The sequence below is a fragment of the Hypanus sabinus genome, chromosome 14 (assembly GCF_030144855.1).
Source record: "Hypanus sabinus isolate sHypSab1 chromosome 14, sHypSab1.hap1, whole genome shotgun sequence".
NCBI lineage: Eukaryota > Metazoa > Chordata > Chondrichthyes > Myliobatiformes > Dasyatidae > Hypanus > Hypanus sabinus.
This window is the reverse complement of record NC_082719.1, coordinates 68,636,967-68,654,946: the sequence shown is the minus strand read 5'-3', so window position 1 is coordinate 68,654,946 and position 17,980 is coordinate 68,636,967.

Below are 17,980 nucleotides of genomic sequence, written 5' to 3'. Positions count from 1 at the left end.
TCAGTTTGCTTAGAGACATTTAACACAAAATATACATTTAAGCAAAAACACTGTGTCCAGAAAAAAAACCTTACACTTATTTTCAGACTTTCATTTGTTTTTGAATTTAGCTTTCTGAAACTGCCAGATGCTCTTGCACATTTTTCAGGCTGACATACCAGCTTCACTCACAGATTGGAGAACATGCTATTTCCAGGTTCAATATATTACCATAGTTATTATAAAGCTATGACCTCATACTTATGCTGATCATATTTTTAGATAAAATGCTTTCGTCAAATATGAACAATGACTACAATTAGTGTAATATGTTTAACTGCACAGCAATGTTGTCTCTGAATGGATCCAGAAACAAAAAAAAGATAAATTGAAACTTTTTCCCTCTCCAAATCAATTTCATATCTTAATTTTGGCTAGCAATCTGTGAATTCTGTAAGGGTGTATCCTGCTATCCGATTGGTCATTCTGAGTTATAACAAATCTGCTCTGCCCTGCCATCCCTACATTACTGTGCTAGGAACCTGATTGAAATCCCTGCACACTACTAGTCCTACTCCAGAGATGGAGGAACAGTAGCTCATGCCTCAGCACATAGAAACTGCCTGCTGAAATGTGGGTTTTGGGGGTTGTTTTATGCATGGTATGGTGAGTATGGGCCATTGCTGGGGAGTACTGAATACATTAAAATCTGAACAGTGGTATCAAAGTCTTTCTCTTCATGCTGTTGGTTTGGCTGGATAGCAGGAGGCAAAGTGTGAATAAAGGAGCCTTTTCTGTTCAGCTGCCGATGACTAGTGGTGGTTTGCAGGGTTGTGTTGGGAACGCTTCTGTTCAAGCTACATGTCAATGATTTGGATGACAGAATTGATGGCTTAGCAGTCAAGTTTACGGATGATACAAAAGAGAGGTGTAGGGACAGGAAGTGTTGAGATAGCAGAGAGTCTACAAAGAGTAGACAAATTAGGAGCATGGCAAAGTGCAGATGGAATATATAGTGCAGGGAAATGTATGGTTATGTACTTTGGTAGAAGGAATAAATGCATAGACTATTTTCTAAATGGGGGAAAATTCAGAAATCAGAGGTGCAAAGGGGTTTGCGAGTCCTCATGCAGAATTCCCTTAATGTTAACTTGTAGGTCGAGTCGGTAGTAAGGAAGGCAAATGCAATGTTAGCAGTTATTTCAAAAGGACTAGAATATAAAAGGATGTAATGCTGAGGCTTTATAAGGCATGAAATGACTGTACTTGGAGCATTGCAAGCAGCCTGGGGCCCCCTTATCTAAGAAAGGAAGTGCTGGTGTTATGAGAATGATCGCAGGAATGAAAGGATTAACATATGAGGAGTGTGATGATTCTGGGCCTGCATTCACTAGAGTTTAGAAGAATGAGTGGGGTATCTCACCGAAACCTATCAAATACTGAAATGCCTAGATAAAGTAGATGCTGCAACTGTGAGATAAGAACATTGCTCTTACTGGAAACCTGAAATTAAGAAATTGTAGGAAATATTCAACTCTGGCCAGTTCTGGTAAAATAAGAAAAATAGGTATTCAGAAAATGTTGAATTAAATATTCAATCCTGTGAGCTGTAGCGTACCGGGTCAGGACATGATGTACGGTTATTTGACCAGTCAATTTGCTATACTGGAACAGTGTAAAAGCCAAGGGATAAAGAGTGGCCATTGGATAGAGAATGAAAATAACCAGTGATTAGTAGCTCAAAGTAGTCTCTTTGGGCAGTGCAGTAACATAGCAGTTAAGGTGATCGCTTTGCAAAGCCAGCAATCACCGATCAGGTTACATTTCCTGCCACCGTCTGTTAGGAGTTTGTACATTCTCCCTGTGACCATGTGGGTTTCCTCTGGATGCTTCGGTTTTCTCCCACATTCCAGAGACGTACATTTAGGGATAGGGTCGGCGAGCTGTGGGCATGCTGTGTTGGTGCCAGAAGCGTGGTGACACTTGCACACTGCGCCCAGCACGATCCTCAGACTGCATTGACTGTCGATTCAAAACGATGCACGTCACTGTATATTTTGATGTTTCAATGTACAGGTGACAAATAAAGCTAGTGTTTAATCTTAAGCCTGAAAAAGTGTAATTGCTGAGGTTGAAAAGATAACCTGAAGCACATCAATCGTGGGAAGACAGGAGAGAAAAGATCAGATGTTGCATCTCCTGCAGTGACACGGGAAAATGCTGTGAGACGGGGAATGAGTTTTAAAGAGACAAAAGAACGAATAGAGAGCTGCAGAGGGAATGATCTCTTTCAAATGCTGAAAACAAAGGGAAGAGGAAGTTGTGTCAGGTGTCACTGTGTTGGTGGAAATTGTGGAGATAATTATTAAGAAAGAGAAAATAATCGTTTTGCTTAACAGATCTTTCCAATTAAAGAAACTTTAAATCAAATAAATAACTTGCTTCATTCTCTGAAGGCTTTCAATTACAGAACCGTGGCTTCCTGACAATGTCAGTGATACCCAAATTTGCTGGTCTTGACGACTTGGTGGTGAAACAGCTTGAACTGCAGCAGTTCTATTCGAGGTGTTCTTAGTGCTGGCATGGAGGCAAATTAGGGCTTCTCATTCTGTGATGATGAAAAGTTTATGCATTGTCAGATCAGAAGGTTGAGTGAAATGGAGGCGAGCTGCAATATCAGCACTCCCATACACTTGCTGTGGTTACCCTTCTAGGTGATAAAAAGATGATGGTTTTGACTGGATCTGTTTGTGGAGGCCTGGCAAGTGTCATCAATACATTTAACAGATTGAACAAGTAATAGCTAAGGTAGAGGGAAGCTTGAGGGTGTTTGATGAGGTGACAATCAAACAGATTTTATCTTCTTGCGAGTCATTGCAGATAAACTCATCCAGGTATCACAACAAAAATGTTCACAATTCGGCACATTTCCCATCAAAGTATCACACAGTGTCATAAAAACTGGTCCATTAGCATCATTTTTAATGGTTTATATCATTAATTTTATTAATAATTTCTGATGTACATCCTTTCTTCCCGATACAAGTTTGCCTTAGTTTCTTTCTAAAGTTAACTTAAGTGTCCTTGTTCGTTTTATTTCATGGGTTCCTAATTCTTGGTGCCACAGCCCTTGCACGCAACACAGGTTTCTTCATGGTTTCTTCAATGTTTTTCTCCTCATTTTGTAATCTCTTGATGTTGACCTTGCAACACATAAATCTCATTAGGACATACTTCTGGAAATCGCAATCGGTCTCATCCTTTTTTGTATGGGCCAACTAAAATCGTTGACGTGGTTGTCGTTGTTGCTAAATGCTGTTTGGTGGTTTCTATTACTGATTATCTATAGTTATTAGTAGAGACTGGGACTAATTTATCTAATATTTCTCAAATGTATTACCACAGCCTTTCCAAACGTCATATCCACACAGCAGTAAACCATTTGAAGTATTGTAGGCATCATAAGAGTGGTAAAGAAAATGAGACGAACAATGAGAGACTCTTCCCTCCTTCACCCCTCTACTTCTGTTCTAAAATATTTTATTGGTACAGGTTGTGTAATGCAAACTGATTAAAAGCATACTGCATAGATTAATGAATGTACAAGCTTAAATTTTCACAGAATACTCTGCCACAGAATATCTAGCTCCTTTTTTACCACCAATATCTGTGATGTCGGAATTTCTTGCTATCCTAATGATTCAACTTCATTTTTTACCAACAGAGCCACCCCATCCATTCTGCCTACCTGCCTGTCCTTTTGATACAATGTGTATCCTTGGACGTTGAGCTCCAACTATAATCTTCTTGCAGTCACGACCCATTAATTCCCACAATGTCGTACCTGCCAATCTCTAAATGCACAACAAGATCATCTACCTTATTCTGTATACTGTGTCATTCAGATATGACACATTCACTCCTGTATTCATCACCCTTCTCAACTTTGTCTCCAAATTACACGTAAACTCATCCCACTGACTTTAATTTTGACCTTTAATCCGTCTGTCCTTCCTCACAGTCTCACTACACACTGCATCTACTTGTATACCAACTGCCCCATCCTCAGCCCTAACACTCCAGTTCCCATTCCCCCTGCCAAATTAATTTAAACCCTCCCCCACAGCACTAGCAAACTTGCCCCCAAAAATATTGGTTACCCTCGGGTTCAGGTGTAACCTGCCCATTGTGTTCAGATCATGGCCGCCCAGAAGATATCCCAATGATCCAGAAAACTGAACACCTGCCACCTGCACCAATACTTTAGTCACACTTTCATCTGCCCGATCATAGCATAGCACAGGCAGCAATCTAGAGATTACCATTCTGGAGATACACTGGAATCCTCTATCTCTTCCACACTCTTCTTCTCCCCCTTTCCCTTTTGATCCTCAGAACCAGAAGCAGAGCCAGGGATCTGACCAGTTTGGTTTTCCCCAGTAGCTCAAACCACAGCCACCCCCCCATCAGTATCCAGAGCATGTTACTTACTAATGTTGGAAATAGCCACACTGGCTGCCTATCCTCTTTCCCTCTCCTGACACTCACCCAGGTAGCTGCCTCCTGAAACTTAGGGGTGACCACCTCTCCGTAGCTTCTATCTTTCATTTTCTCATTTTCCTGTATCGAGCTCCATTTCCAAAACACAGTCTCTAAGGAGATGCAGCTGATGCACTTCATGCAGATGCAGTTACCTGGGATACTGGAAGACTCCAGAGTTCCCACATCTCACACAAAGAACACAATCTAACTCTGGACACGTCCACATTGCATTAGCTATGTACTAGTAGTCAAAGAAATAGATTTCTGTAAAAGCTTACTTAAAACTTATTTAGAACCTCCGCATGTGCTTTTCCAAGCCTGTTGAGCAGAAGCCTGGCCCACTCCAACAATGACCACTTCACTTACACCTCCCTTCTTTTGATTGGCCCAAATAAAACTCACTGCCGTTGAGACTTGTTCTTTTCAAATGGCTCCCATCTTGCAACGATGTTCACATTCATTCGCTTCTTCAAATTTAGGACTCACTACTGAGGACACCTGATCTTTTCCAATGGCTCCCATCCTGCAGTGACGTCTCTTGCTCACTCTTGCCCAAAGTGACTCCTTTGACCTCTCTCATTAACAGGGCATCTTCACCCTTCGAGCTGCCACTCACTGGACATTTTTTTGTTTTTTGCACAATGCTCTGTAAACTCTAGAGACTGTCCTGTGTGAAATTCCCAAGAGATCAGCAGCTTCTGAGATACTCAAACCACCCCGTCTGGCACCAACTATCATTCCACGGTCAATATCACTTTGATCACATTTCTTCCCCGTTCTGATGTTTGGTCTGAACAACAACTGAACTTTTTGACCATGTCTGCATGCTATTATGCATTGAGTTACTGCCACATGATTGGTTGAGTTGATAGATAGATAGGTACTTTATTGGCTGTAGATGATAGATGCAGATGATAGTGATTTGGACCTGCTTCTCCACTTGAGACTGTCTGATCCTGGCAACATCCTTATACTTTATAGTTTAACACCATCTGTCCTATTGCCAGCTGGTGGTGCAATGGCTCCCAAGTTCGAATCCAAGTTGGGCCACCCCTGAGCACGCTTTCCATCCATGCCAGGTTGAGTGCCGAGCTAGCCACTCGGCCTTGTAAAAAAAAGGGTTGAGACAGGAATGTTCATGTTGTGACCCGATTAACCTGAAAGGAGACCAAAGGAGATGCGCCAAACAAGAATGGCTGACTGTCTGGTGCAACACGCTAAAAATAATCTGTCCTATAACAGGGTGACCAAAACTGTATACAGTACTGGTGCAGCCACACCAACAACCTGTACTGAGTGTATGTTCATGGCCTTCTGCTGATGTAGCCAATTCACTTCGAGGTTTGATGTGATGTGCATTTAGAGATGCTCTTCTGCATACCACTGTTGTAGTGCATCGTTATTTAAGTCACTGTCATTTTCCTGTCAGCTTGAACCAGTCTGGGCATTTTCTCTCATTAATAAGGTGTTTTTGCCCACAGAATTGCCATTCACTATATTTCTCACTCCATTTTCTTTAAATTCCAGAGATGGTTGTGCATGAAAATCTCAGATCATCAGTAGTTTCTCAGGTACTCAAACCTCCCCATCTGGCATCGATAATTATTTGACTTTCAAAGTCACTTAGAATACAGATGTTTGGTCTGAACAACAACTGGACCTCTTGACCATGTCTGCATGCTTTTATTGAGATGCTGCCATTTGACGGCTGATTTGATATTTGCATTAACAAGTGTACCGAAGAAAGAGACCACTGAGTGTTTGACTCTAAAACCCAAAGGAGACAGTGTCAGGATAAAGGCAAGGTTATTGTGCTTTATGTTGATGAAAAAATGGAAGTTTTTTTCCCAGGCTACAAGAAAAGTTTATGGTCTAAGATCCCATGGTATCATGTCAATCTGATTCAGATGGAATATTGATTTCTAACGAGATCAAAGCCAAAGAGGAAGAGACGTTTGCTGACATTACCTGAACAAATTAATATCGATAGATGTGACCAGCAAAGTTACCCCTCAACCTACACCCACGAAAGATGCAAACAAACGTCTCCATCTGCCCAATAGTCATTCTTGTCTCCACTGGAATTGACATCGCATATGGAATGGATTGTTGGCTCTTTAATTTCTGTCATCATTAAGAAGTGGAGAATTTAGGGGATGGCGCACAACCTCACTGAGATAAAAAGCACTTCTACTAGGAAGGGTGTACGATGTTCAGATCTTAGAATCAGAATCAGTTTTAATATCACTGGCGTAAGTTGTGAAATCTGTTAACTTAATGGTAGCAGTACAATGCAATACATGATAAATATAGGAAAAAATAAATTACAGTAAGTATGTATTTATATGCACATTAAACAGTTAAATTAGAAATAGTGCAAAAACAGAATAACAGTGAGGGAGTGCTCATGGGTTCAATGTCCATTTAGAAATCAGATGGCTTTAGGGGAAGAAGCTGTTCCTAAACCGCCTTCCTGCAAACAGCAATGAATGAGAGTAGTTGTTGATTGTAGGCAGGTGAACAGTGACAAATGATCCACCATGATCACAGAGTGACCACTGATGAATTCTGCTGTTTATTCTCTTCCTTTTCTTTATTTTAATAATGTTCATGGGATAGAATCCTGGAAAAATGTTGCACAGAAACGGGCCCTTTGGCCCATCTAGTCTGCAGCTAACCATTTAAACAGCCTACGCCCATTGACCTGCTCTGGGACCATAGTTCTCCATACCCCTACCATCCATGTACCTATCTAAACTTCTGTTTAATGTGAAGTTGAGCTCGCATGCACCCACTTGCACAGGCAGCACATTTCACACTCTCATCGTCCTCTCAGTGAAGAAGTTTCCCCTCATGTTCCACTTAAACTTTTCACCTTTCATGCTTAACCCATGAGCTCTAGTTGTAATTCCACCCAGCCTCAGTGGAAAAAGCCTGCTGGCATTTACCCTCTCTATACCCCTGATAATTTTGTACACCTCTATCAAATTTCACCTCAATCTCAATCCTCTACTTTCCGAGGAATAAAATCATAACCTATTCAATCTTCCCTTACAGCTCAGGTCCTCTAGTCCCAGTAACAACCTTGTAAATTTTCTCTGTACTCTGCCTATTTTATTTAAATCTTTCCTGTAGGGAGGTGACCAAAACCACTCACAATACTCCAAATCAGGCCTCACCAATGTCTTATACAACTTCAACATAACATCCCATCTCCTGTCGTCAATGCTTTGATTTATGAAGGCCAATATGCCAACTGCTTTCTTTAGGAACCTATCTACCTGTGATGCTACTTATAATGAATTATGGGCCTAAATTGCCAGATTCTTTTATTTCTACAGCACTCCTCAGTGCCCTGCCACTAAGACCTACCCTGGTTGGTCCTGCTGAGTGTAGCATCTTGCACTTCTCTGCATTAAATTCCATCTGCCATTTTTCAGCCAGTCTAGCTCCCGCTGCAAGCTCTGATTGACTTCCTTGCTGTCTACTACACTGCAATCTTAATATCATTCACAAATTTGTTGATCCAATTAACCACATTATCATCCAGATCATTGATATAGATAACAATGGACCCAGCAATAATCGTTATAGCACTCCACTAGTCACAGGCCTCCAGTCAGAGAGGCAACCATCTACTACCACTCTCTGGTTCTCCCACAAAGCCAATGTCAAACCAGTTTACTACCTCATCTTGAATGTTGAGTGACTGAACCTTCCTGACCAGCATCCCATGCAGGATCTTGTCAAATGCCTTCCTAAAATCCACGTGGACAATGTCCATTGCTTTGCTTTCATCAACTTTCCCCGTAACTTCCTCAAGAAACTATATAAGGTTGGTTAGACACAACCTACCATGCATGAAGCCATGCTGACTATCCCCAATGGTTATCCAAATACTCATATTTCCTGTCCCTTAGAATACCTTCCAATATCTTTTCCACTTTTGATGTCAGGCTCACTTGCTATAATTTCATTGTTTATTTTTACAGCTTTTCTTAAACTGCAGAACAACATTGGCTATCCTCCATTCCTCTGGCACCTGACCTGTTGCTAAGGATGATTTAAATATCTCTGCTGGGGCCCCAGTAATTTCTGCACTTGTGTTCCACAGGTTCCTAGAGAACACCATGTCAGGCCCTGGAGATTTATCCACCCTAATTTGCCTCAAGACAGCAAACAACTCCTCCTCTGTAACCTGTATAGGGTTCATGACGTTGATGCCATTTTGCCTCACTTCTATAAACTCTGTTTCCATCTCCTGAGTAAACGCAGGTGGAAAAAATTAATTCAAGATCTGCCTCATCTCTTTTGGTTCTATGCATGGATTACCATTCTAATCTTCATCTAGAGGACCAATTTGTCACCTTCCAATCCATTTGCTCTTAACATATTTTAGAATCTTTTAGGATTCCCCTTCACCTTGTCTGCTAGGGCAAACATGCCTTCTTTTAGCCCTGCTGATTTCATTCTTTAAGTGTTATCTTGCATTCCTTATACTCCATAAGCACCTCATTTCTCCCTACCTGCCTGTACCTGCTATGCACCTCCTTTTATTTTTACTTAACCAGGGCCTCAATATCTCTTGAAAACCAGGGTTCCCTAAACCTGTTGTATTTACCTTTTATGCTGACAGGCACGTACAAGCTTTGTACCTTAAAAGTTTCAATTTTGAAGGTCCCCCACTTACCAAGTACACCTTTGCCAGGAAACAACTTGCCAGATCCTTTCTGATACCACCAAAATTTGCCTTGCTCCAATTTAGAATCTCAACCTGCAGACCAGACCGATCTTTTTCCATATTTACTTTGAATCTAATGGCATTATTTTCACTAGATGTAAGGTGTTCCCCTCCACAAACCTGTCCTGTCTTATTCCCTAATAGCACAGGAACAGGCTTTCACCTCACAACGTTTGTGCAGAACATTGACAAATTAAACTAAATCTCTTCTGCCCCAGATGATCTTTATCCTGCCATTCTCTGTATCTTCATGTGCCCATCTAAAAGACTTTTTTTTAAATCACTGATTTTTATTGCAACACCAACAAATTACATTCAATACAACCAGTTGCTGATTACATTTTGACTGTTTAACCCAGCCATCCCCAAACCTTCATCACCGTTCCCCCTCCATCAACCAACTGAATAGTAGTGCATACACAGACAGAGCATTCCCATCATCTCCCTCTGGTGCTCCTCCCTCTTCCCTTTCTTCCATAGCCTTCTGTCCTCTCCTATCAGACTCCCCCTTCTCCAGCCCCTTATCTCTTTCACCAGTTGACTTCCCAGCTCTTTACTTCACCCCTGCCCCATCCCTTCCTGGTTTCACCCATTAACTACCATCTTGTATTTCTTCCTCTCATCCTCCTCCACCTTCTTACACTGACTTCCAATCTTTTTTCTCCAGTCCTGATGAAGAGTCTCTGACCAAAACGTCGACTGCTTACTCTTTTCCACAGATGCTGCCTGGTCTGCTGAGTTCCTCCAGGATTTTGTGTGAGAGGCATAGATAGAATGGACAGCCAGAGACTTTTAACCCAAGGCAAAAATGGCTAATACAAGGAGGCATAATTTTAAAGTGATTGGAGGAAAGTTAAGGGGAGTAGTGGGTGTGTGAATCACCTTGTTAGGGTGGTTAGGGGCTATTTAAGAGACTCTGACATGGGTGATAGAACAATGGAAGGCTAAGGGAAGGATTAGAGAGCTCTTAGAGTAAGTTGAAAGGTCAACACATCTGTTATTACAGTATGGTCTGTAATTTTCTACATTCTGTATAAAACATCACCTGTCACTCTGCAGCCGTACTTCTTTCCTGGCTGAGATGCTGAATGTGATAAGCCTGTTACAATGCTTTCGGGCAGGTACGTGGACAGGAAAGGCTTGGTGGGATAGGGGCCAATGATGGAGTGTCCCCATGAGGGGTCTCAGCCCAAAACATCAATTATTCACTTCCTTCCTTAGATACTGCCTGACCTGCAGTTCCTCCAGAATTTTGTATGTGTTGATCAAGACTTCCAGCATCTGCAGAATCTCTTGTGCAGACAAATGAGACTAAATCTTAGTATGGATGATTTGGGCTGAAGGACCAGCTTCTGGGCTCTACAACCCACTGATTCTGAGAATATGACCTCGCCTTAACCCCACGGTCTCTTCTAATGGTTGCCTCAAGGGTTTGCAAATTAAATTCTTTGCCATTTATAGATGTCATATCTGTGTGGATATAAGAAAATGACCTTTGTCCTGATATTCTATTAGAAAGAATGCTCTTTGTTGTCTCATGTTTCATTGTTTAAAAAGTGTGTATAAAATTTAGATTTCTTAACCAGCACTTGGTTCGATTGGCTGCATATACATTGGCCATTCTCATGAAAAGTATGAAAATGAACACAGTGAAAATGAACACAATGAAAAAAAGTCAAGCACTTAAAAAGTTATTCTATACACCAAGATTTAGAGATTGTTGGTTTTATTTTATAGGACATTATGCTTATACTTGAGTATTTTTGAATCTAGCCGACCAGAAGCTAACTGAAACACAGAAGCAAATTATTTTACTCAACTGCTGTACTATTTTCCTTGTTTGAGATGCTATCTGTTCAAACTGTGTCTGGCAGATGCTGGCGGAAATGGCCTTAAACAATTTCTTCACCAGTTTCCTTTTGAGTATTGCTGAAAAGCTATGCAGGAGAGGTGAGATTCACACCACATGCAGAGTTGGCATTTAGTGAGACATGCTAATCTCTGTAAAGTCTTTGCAGGAGAAACAAAAGATGCCCCAACTGACCAATGGTTACTTTAAGTGTAAATACTCATTTATCAGTAAGAATACAAATCTCTGACCTTAACAATGAGACCAAATACAAAGAAACTCATTGAATAGTAGTTTGAATTGAACATCAGGAGTTGTTTAAGCAAGCAAAGAGGGTCTGGAGCTGGATAAACAATGTGATAAGTATCCAAATTAACCTAATCACCACAAATACTAGGATGATAGTTAAAAGCACACATTGGATTCTGTTAAGCAGTTTCAGGTTCCTGGGTGTCAAAATCTCTGAAGATTTAACATATCAATACAGTTATAAAGAAAACAAGACAGTGGCTATACTTCATTAGGAGTTTGAAGAGATTTGGCATGTCAACAAATACACTCAAACACTTCTATAGATGTAGCGTGGAGAGCATTCTGACAGGCTGCATCGCTGTTCTGGTATGAGAGGGTTGTAAATCTAGTCAGCTCCATCTTGGGTACTAGCCTACAAAGTACCCAGGACATCTTCAGGGAGTGGTGTCTCAGAAAGGCAGAGTCCCTTATTAAGGATCTCCAGCACCCAGGGCTTGCCCTTTTCTCACTATTACCATCAGGGAGGAGGTACAGAAGCCTGAAGGCACACACTCAGTGATTCAGGAACAGCTTCTTTCCCTCTGCCATCAGATTCCTAGATGGACATTGAATCCTTGGACACTACCTCATGCTTTTTTTTAAGAATATACAGTATTGCTGATTTTTGCACTTTAAAAAATCTATTCATTATATATATACTGTAATTGATTACCTTATTTATTTATTATTATTTTATATATTTTTTTCTCTCTGCTAGATTATGTATTGCATTGAACTGCTGCTGCCAAGTTAACAAATTTCACGTCACATGCCGGTGATAATAAGCCTGATTCTGATTTGTTAAAGGGTTTTCAAATCTTTGTAATTATTGGTGGCTTTAGCTGAGAATACATAAAGGTTCCCTTTCACTGTGTTCCCATTTAGCGAGTTCACAGATACTTTACCCCCTTCATTCATGGCAGCATACATGCATGTAGTAACTTTTCCTTATTTTGTAAAAGTTTTTTTAAATTCTCTCTTCCTCATTCTTGTTCTGGGGTTGGCGCTTTGTGCTCACTTTACCTGTTTGGCCTTGCTCTTTTGACTTTCTCATTAAAAGCAAAACAGATTGCTTAGATTCCCTTTCTACCTACAAAGTTGGCTGATACTTTTGGGATATGCTGTTGAAAATTCTTGGCTGGTTGCATGTGCCTATTTGAAGATAGTAACTAGGGAACCAACAAGTGCACACGCATCACAGAATCTGCTAGAACACTGGGGTGATATGTGAAGATTGGACACAATCTAGATTTCACTTCCTTACTGGCTCCTTTGAAGGCTTCAGCAGCTAGAAACAATAGGTTTTTCATGCCCTTAACTGGACTAGAATTACACAAGGGCTCTGTTCCCCAGAACTATCTGTAAACTATATTTACATGTCAGAAACATCCACTTTCTATAGCAACCAATCATATTGCTCTCTACAGCTGCTATGATTCATTCATTTCATTGAATATTCACTTTTTTGAGGAAATTACAAGTAGGCTAGACAAGGGAGATGCAGTGGATGTTGTGTATTTGGATTTTCAGAAGGCCTTTGACAAGGTGCTGCACATGAGGCTTCTAAACAAGAGCCCATGGAATTACAGAAAATTTACATACGTGGATAGAGCGTTGGTTGATTGGCAGGAAACAGAGAGTGGGAATAAAGGGATCCCATTCTGGTTGGCTGCTGGTCACCAGTGGTGTTCCACAGGGGTCCGTGTTGGGGCCGTTTCTTTTTACGTTGTATATCAACGATTTGAATTATGGAATAGATGGCTTTGTGGCCAAGTTTGCTGATGATACAAAGATAGGTGGAGGGGCTAGTAGTGCTGAGGAAACAGAGAGGCTGCAGGGAGACTTGGATAGATTGGGAGAATGGGCAAAGAAGTGGCAAATGAATTACAATGTCGGGAAGTGTACGGTCATGCACTTTGGTAAAAGAAATAAATGGGCAGACTATTATTTAAATAGGGAGAGAATTCAAAGTTCTGAGAAGCATTGGGACTTGGGAGTCCTCGTGCAGGATACCCTTAAGGTTAACTTCCAGGTTGAGTCGGTTGTGAAGAAGGAGAATGCAATGTTGGCATTCATTTCTAGAGGAATAGAATATAAGAGCAGGGATGCGATGTTGAGGCTCTATAAGGCACTGGTAAGACCTCACTTTGAATACTGTGTGCAGTTTTGGGTTTCTTATTTAAGAAAGGATGTGCTGACATTGGAGTGGGTTCAGAGAAGATTCTGGGAATGAGAGGGTTATCATATGAGGAGCATTTGTCCACTCTTGGACTGTACTCCTTGGAGTTTACAAGAGTGAGGGGGGGACCTCAGAAACATTTCGAATGTTGAAAGGCATGGACAGAGTGGATGTGGCAAAGTTGTTACCCATGGTATGGTAGGGGAGTCTAGTACAAGAGGACATGACTTGAGGATTGCAGGGCGCCCTTTCAGAACAGATGTGAAAGAATTTTTTTAGCCAGAAGGTGATGAATCTATGGAATTTGTTGCCACGGGCGGCAGGGGAGACCAAGTCATTGGGTGTATTTAAGGCAGAGATTGATAGGTATCTGAGTAGTCAGGGCATCAAAGGTTATGGTGAGAAGGCAGGGGAATGGGACTAAAGGGGAGATTGGATCAGCTCATGATGAAATGGTGGAGCAGACTTGAGGGGCCAAATGGCCGACTGCTGCTCTTTTGTCTTATGGTCTAATTCTACCCACATTTAAAATCACAGAACATACACTGCATCTAGTCATTAACAATACCACAAAACGACACCATCTTGAAAAATGTTATATTAACACAAAAGAGAATTTGCATGAATCAGATTTCTGTAAGACATATCATCCATTACCTAGGGAGCCCTTTTACTTCAACATACACCCTGGTGGATCTGCTTCTGCATTTAAACTTCTAAACATCCTATACATCCCTCACCCGAATGAGGGTGAGCTGTGCTCAACAGGAGAACAAAGAAATGCCTATGCTCGTTTTTAAATCCTTTAATGGCTTTAACAGTTTAATCACCTTGACCTCCCATGACACACATACACCTCCAGTTCTGGCTTTTAATTTTAATTGCTCCACAGATGTCAGTTGCAGTTGTCAGGGTGCTAAACTCTGAGATTCCCTCCCTTCCCCTAGTTCATGGGTGGGCAAACTTTTTGACTTGTGGGCCACAAAGGGTTCTAAAATTTGACAGGGGGGCCGGACCAGGAGCAGATGGACGGAGTGTTTTGGTAATACACCTCATAAGAGAAAATAAAATATCATGGGATATGTAGAAAACATGTGCTTTAATTTCAATTGAAAATGAACAAATGCATTACAACAAAATATCTGCTCCTTCTTATTCAATTGTCCCGTGCCAAAACTCAACAACGACCAGCACAAAGACAGAACAATGACAGCGCGCCAGTACGCGGAGCGGGTTATTTGATCTGGAGCGCATTTTTTTTATTTTGAGAGCGTACGTGCACGTGCGCACTACTCATGTCCATCACTTAACAGAAATGACATGTAACATGTAAGGCTTATTGAAAAAAATATTTTCAAATGCATTTTTTACATAACACAACGAAGAAACTTATTTTTAATTTTAGTGGGAACAGTATTGTTGGTCTCCCTTTTTAGCCAGCACATCGTAGTCTGGATTTAGTTTTGTTGTGGCGATTCTCAGGATGGATCTGAAGTGTTGGTCAGTTAACTTGGATCTGTGGCTGGCTTTGTTGATGTTCATGATGCTGAATGCCTGTTCACATAAATAGGTCGAGCCGAACAAAGAGTAAAGCGCAAATGTGGAGTAATACGCTGCACCTCAACAAAGGTCAATGTATATAGAGTGCATCATCTATTGGGAAAACGCCAGAATTGCGGGGAAAAAAAGTTAACAAGGTTTATTAATATAATTTCATCAAATTCTGTGGGCCGGATTAAAAAGCTTAAAGGGCCGCATATGGCCCGCGGGCCGTAGTTTACCCATGCCTGCCCTAGTTTCTTACTTCCAGGTGCACTTTTCAACTCGACTGTTGTTGTTTGTTATCTGTATCAATGACCTGGATGATAATGTGGTTAACTGGATCAGCAAATCTGCAGGTGACACCAAAATTTTGTATGTCATGGGCAGTGAGGAAGGCCATCATGGCTTGCACTGGGATCTAAAACAGCTGGAAAAATTACCAATGAAATTTAATGCAGACAGATCATAGAACAGTACAGCACATTATAGGCCCTTCGGCCCACAATGTTGTGCCGACCCTCAAACCCTGCCTCCCATAAAACCCACCCACCTTAAATTCCTCCATATACCTGTCTAGTAGTCTCTTAAACTTCACTAGTGTATCTGCCTCCACCACTGACTCAGGCAGTGCATTCCACGCACCAATCACTCTCTGAGTGAAAAACCCTCCTCTAAAATCCGTTAAAAATCACAATAAGTAGAGGTCTCAGAACAGATCCTTGTGGGACACCACTAGTCACAACCTTCCAATCTGAATGTACTCCCTCCACCACGACCCTCTGGCCTTCTGCAAGCAAGCCAATTCTGAATCCACCTGGCCAAACTTCCATGGATCCCATGCCTTCTGAATAAGCCTACCATGTGGAACCTTGTCAAATGTCTTACTAAAATCCATGTAGATCACATCCACTGCACTACCCTCATCTATATGCCTGGTCACCTCCTTAAAGACCTCAATCAGGCTTGTTAGACATGGTCTGCCCTTCACAAAGCCATGCTGACCGTTTCTGATCAGACCATGATTCTCTAAATGCCCATAGATCCTATCTCTAAGAATCTTTTCCAACAGCTTTCCCACCACAGAAGTAAGGCTTACTGGTCTATAATTACCTGGACTATCCCTACTACCTTTTTTGAACAAGGGGACAACATTCGCCTCCCTCCAATCCTCCGGTACCATTCCCGTGGACGAGGACATAAAGATCCTAAGCCAGAGTCTCAGCAATCTCTTCCCTCACCTCGTGGAGCAGACTGGGGAATATTCCATCAGGCCCCGGGGACTTATCCATCCTAATGCATTTTAATAACTCCAACTCCTCCTCTCCCTTAATATCAACATGCTCCAGAACATCAACCTCACATATTGTCCTCACTGTCAAGTTCCCTCTCATTGGCGAATACCAAAGAGAAGTATTCATTGAGGACCTTGCTTACTTCCACAGCCTCTAGGCACATTTTCTCACTTTTATCTCTAATCAGTCCTACCTTCATTCCTGTCATCCTTCTGTTCTTCACATAATTGAAGAATGCCTTGGGGTTTTCCTTTACCCTACTCGCCAAGGCCTTCTCAAGGTTTTGCACTTCAGTAGAATCAACCAGGGTAGGTCTTAAACAGTGAACTGTAGGGCACTGTAGAACAAAGGGATCTGGGAATACAAGTCCATAATTCATTTAACATGACATCACAGATACTTAGGGTAGTAAAGAAAGCTTTCGCCACATTGGCCTTCATTGAGTACAGGAGATGGGATGTTGTGCTGAAGTTGTGTAAGATATTGGTGAGGCCTAATTTGGAGTATTGTGTGCAGTTTTGGTCACCTACCTATAGGAAATAGGTAAGTAACTTTGAAAGAATACAGAGAAAATTTACAAGGATGTTGCCAGGACTGGAGGACCCGAGTTACAAAGAAAGATTGAATAGGTTAGGAATTTATTCCTTGGAATGTAGATGATTGAGAGATTTGATAGAGGTGTACAAAATTGAGGGGTATAGATAGGGTAAATGCAAGAAAGTTTTCTCCACTGAAGTTGGATGGGACTAAAACTAGAGGTCACAGGTTAAGAGTGAAAGGTGAAAAGCTTAGGGGAATATGAGGGGACATTTCTTCACTCAGAGGGTCGTGAGTGTGGGAAATGAGCTGCCTGCACAAGTGGTGCACACAAACTCGATTTCACATTTAAGGCAAGTTTGTATAGGTACATGGATGGCAGGGGAATGGAAGGCCATGATCTGGGGGCAGGCCGATGGGACTAGGAGTTTAAATGGTTCGGCACGCACCAGATGAACTGTGCTGTACTTTTCTCTGACTCTATATACTTATCCTGAAATGCTTGGATGTCCTCATTAGTTGACTTCTACTGAAGAGAAATCAAATGATTGAAAGCCCAGGTCCATTATAAAGCTTTTTTTAAAAAAAAAATCAATGGAGAGAGTTTGTGCATGCCCCAGAATGCTTCTCCGCAGAACAAAGGAAAACTTCTATTATAACGCCCTCTCCAACTTATACCTAGTTACCAAAGACTAATTATAGAGTTAACAGAGCATGGAAATTGTCCCTTTGGCCTATCTGGCCCATGCTGACCAAGATTTCCATCTAAGTTAGTCCCACTATCCTGTCTTATATCCCTCTAAACCTTTCTTATCCATGCACCTAATCACACACCTTTTAAACTTTGTTAATGTACATACCCCAATCACTTCCTCGGGCAGCTTATTCCAAATTATGACTGTCTGGGTGAAAAAGTTGCCTCTCAGTTTCTAATTAAATCTCACCCCTCACACCTTCAGGCTATGCACTCAGGTTCTTGATTACGTACATTACTTGAATACCCAACCATTGTTAGTCTCCCATTGATA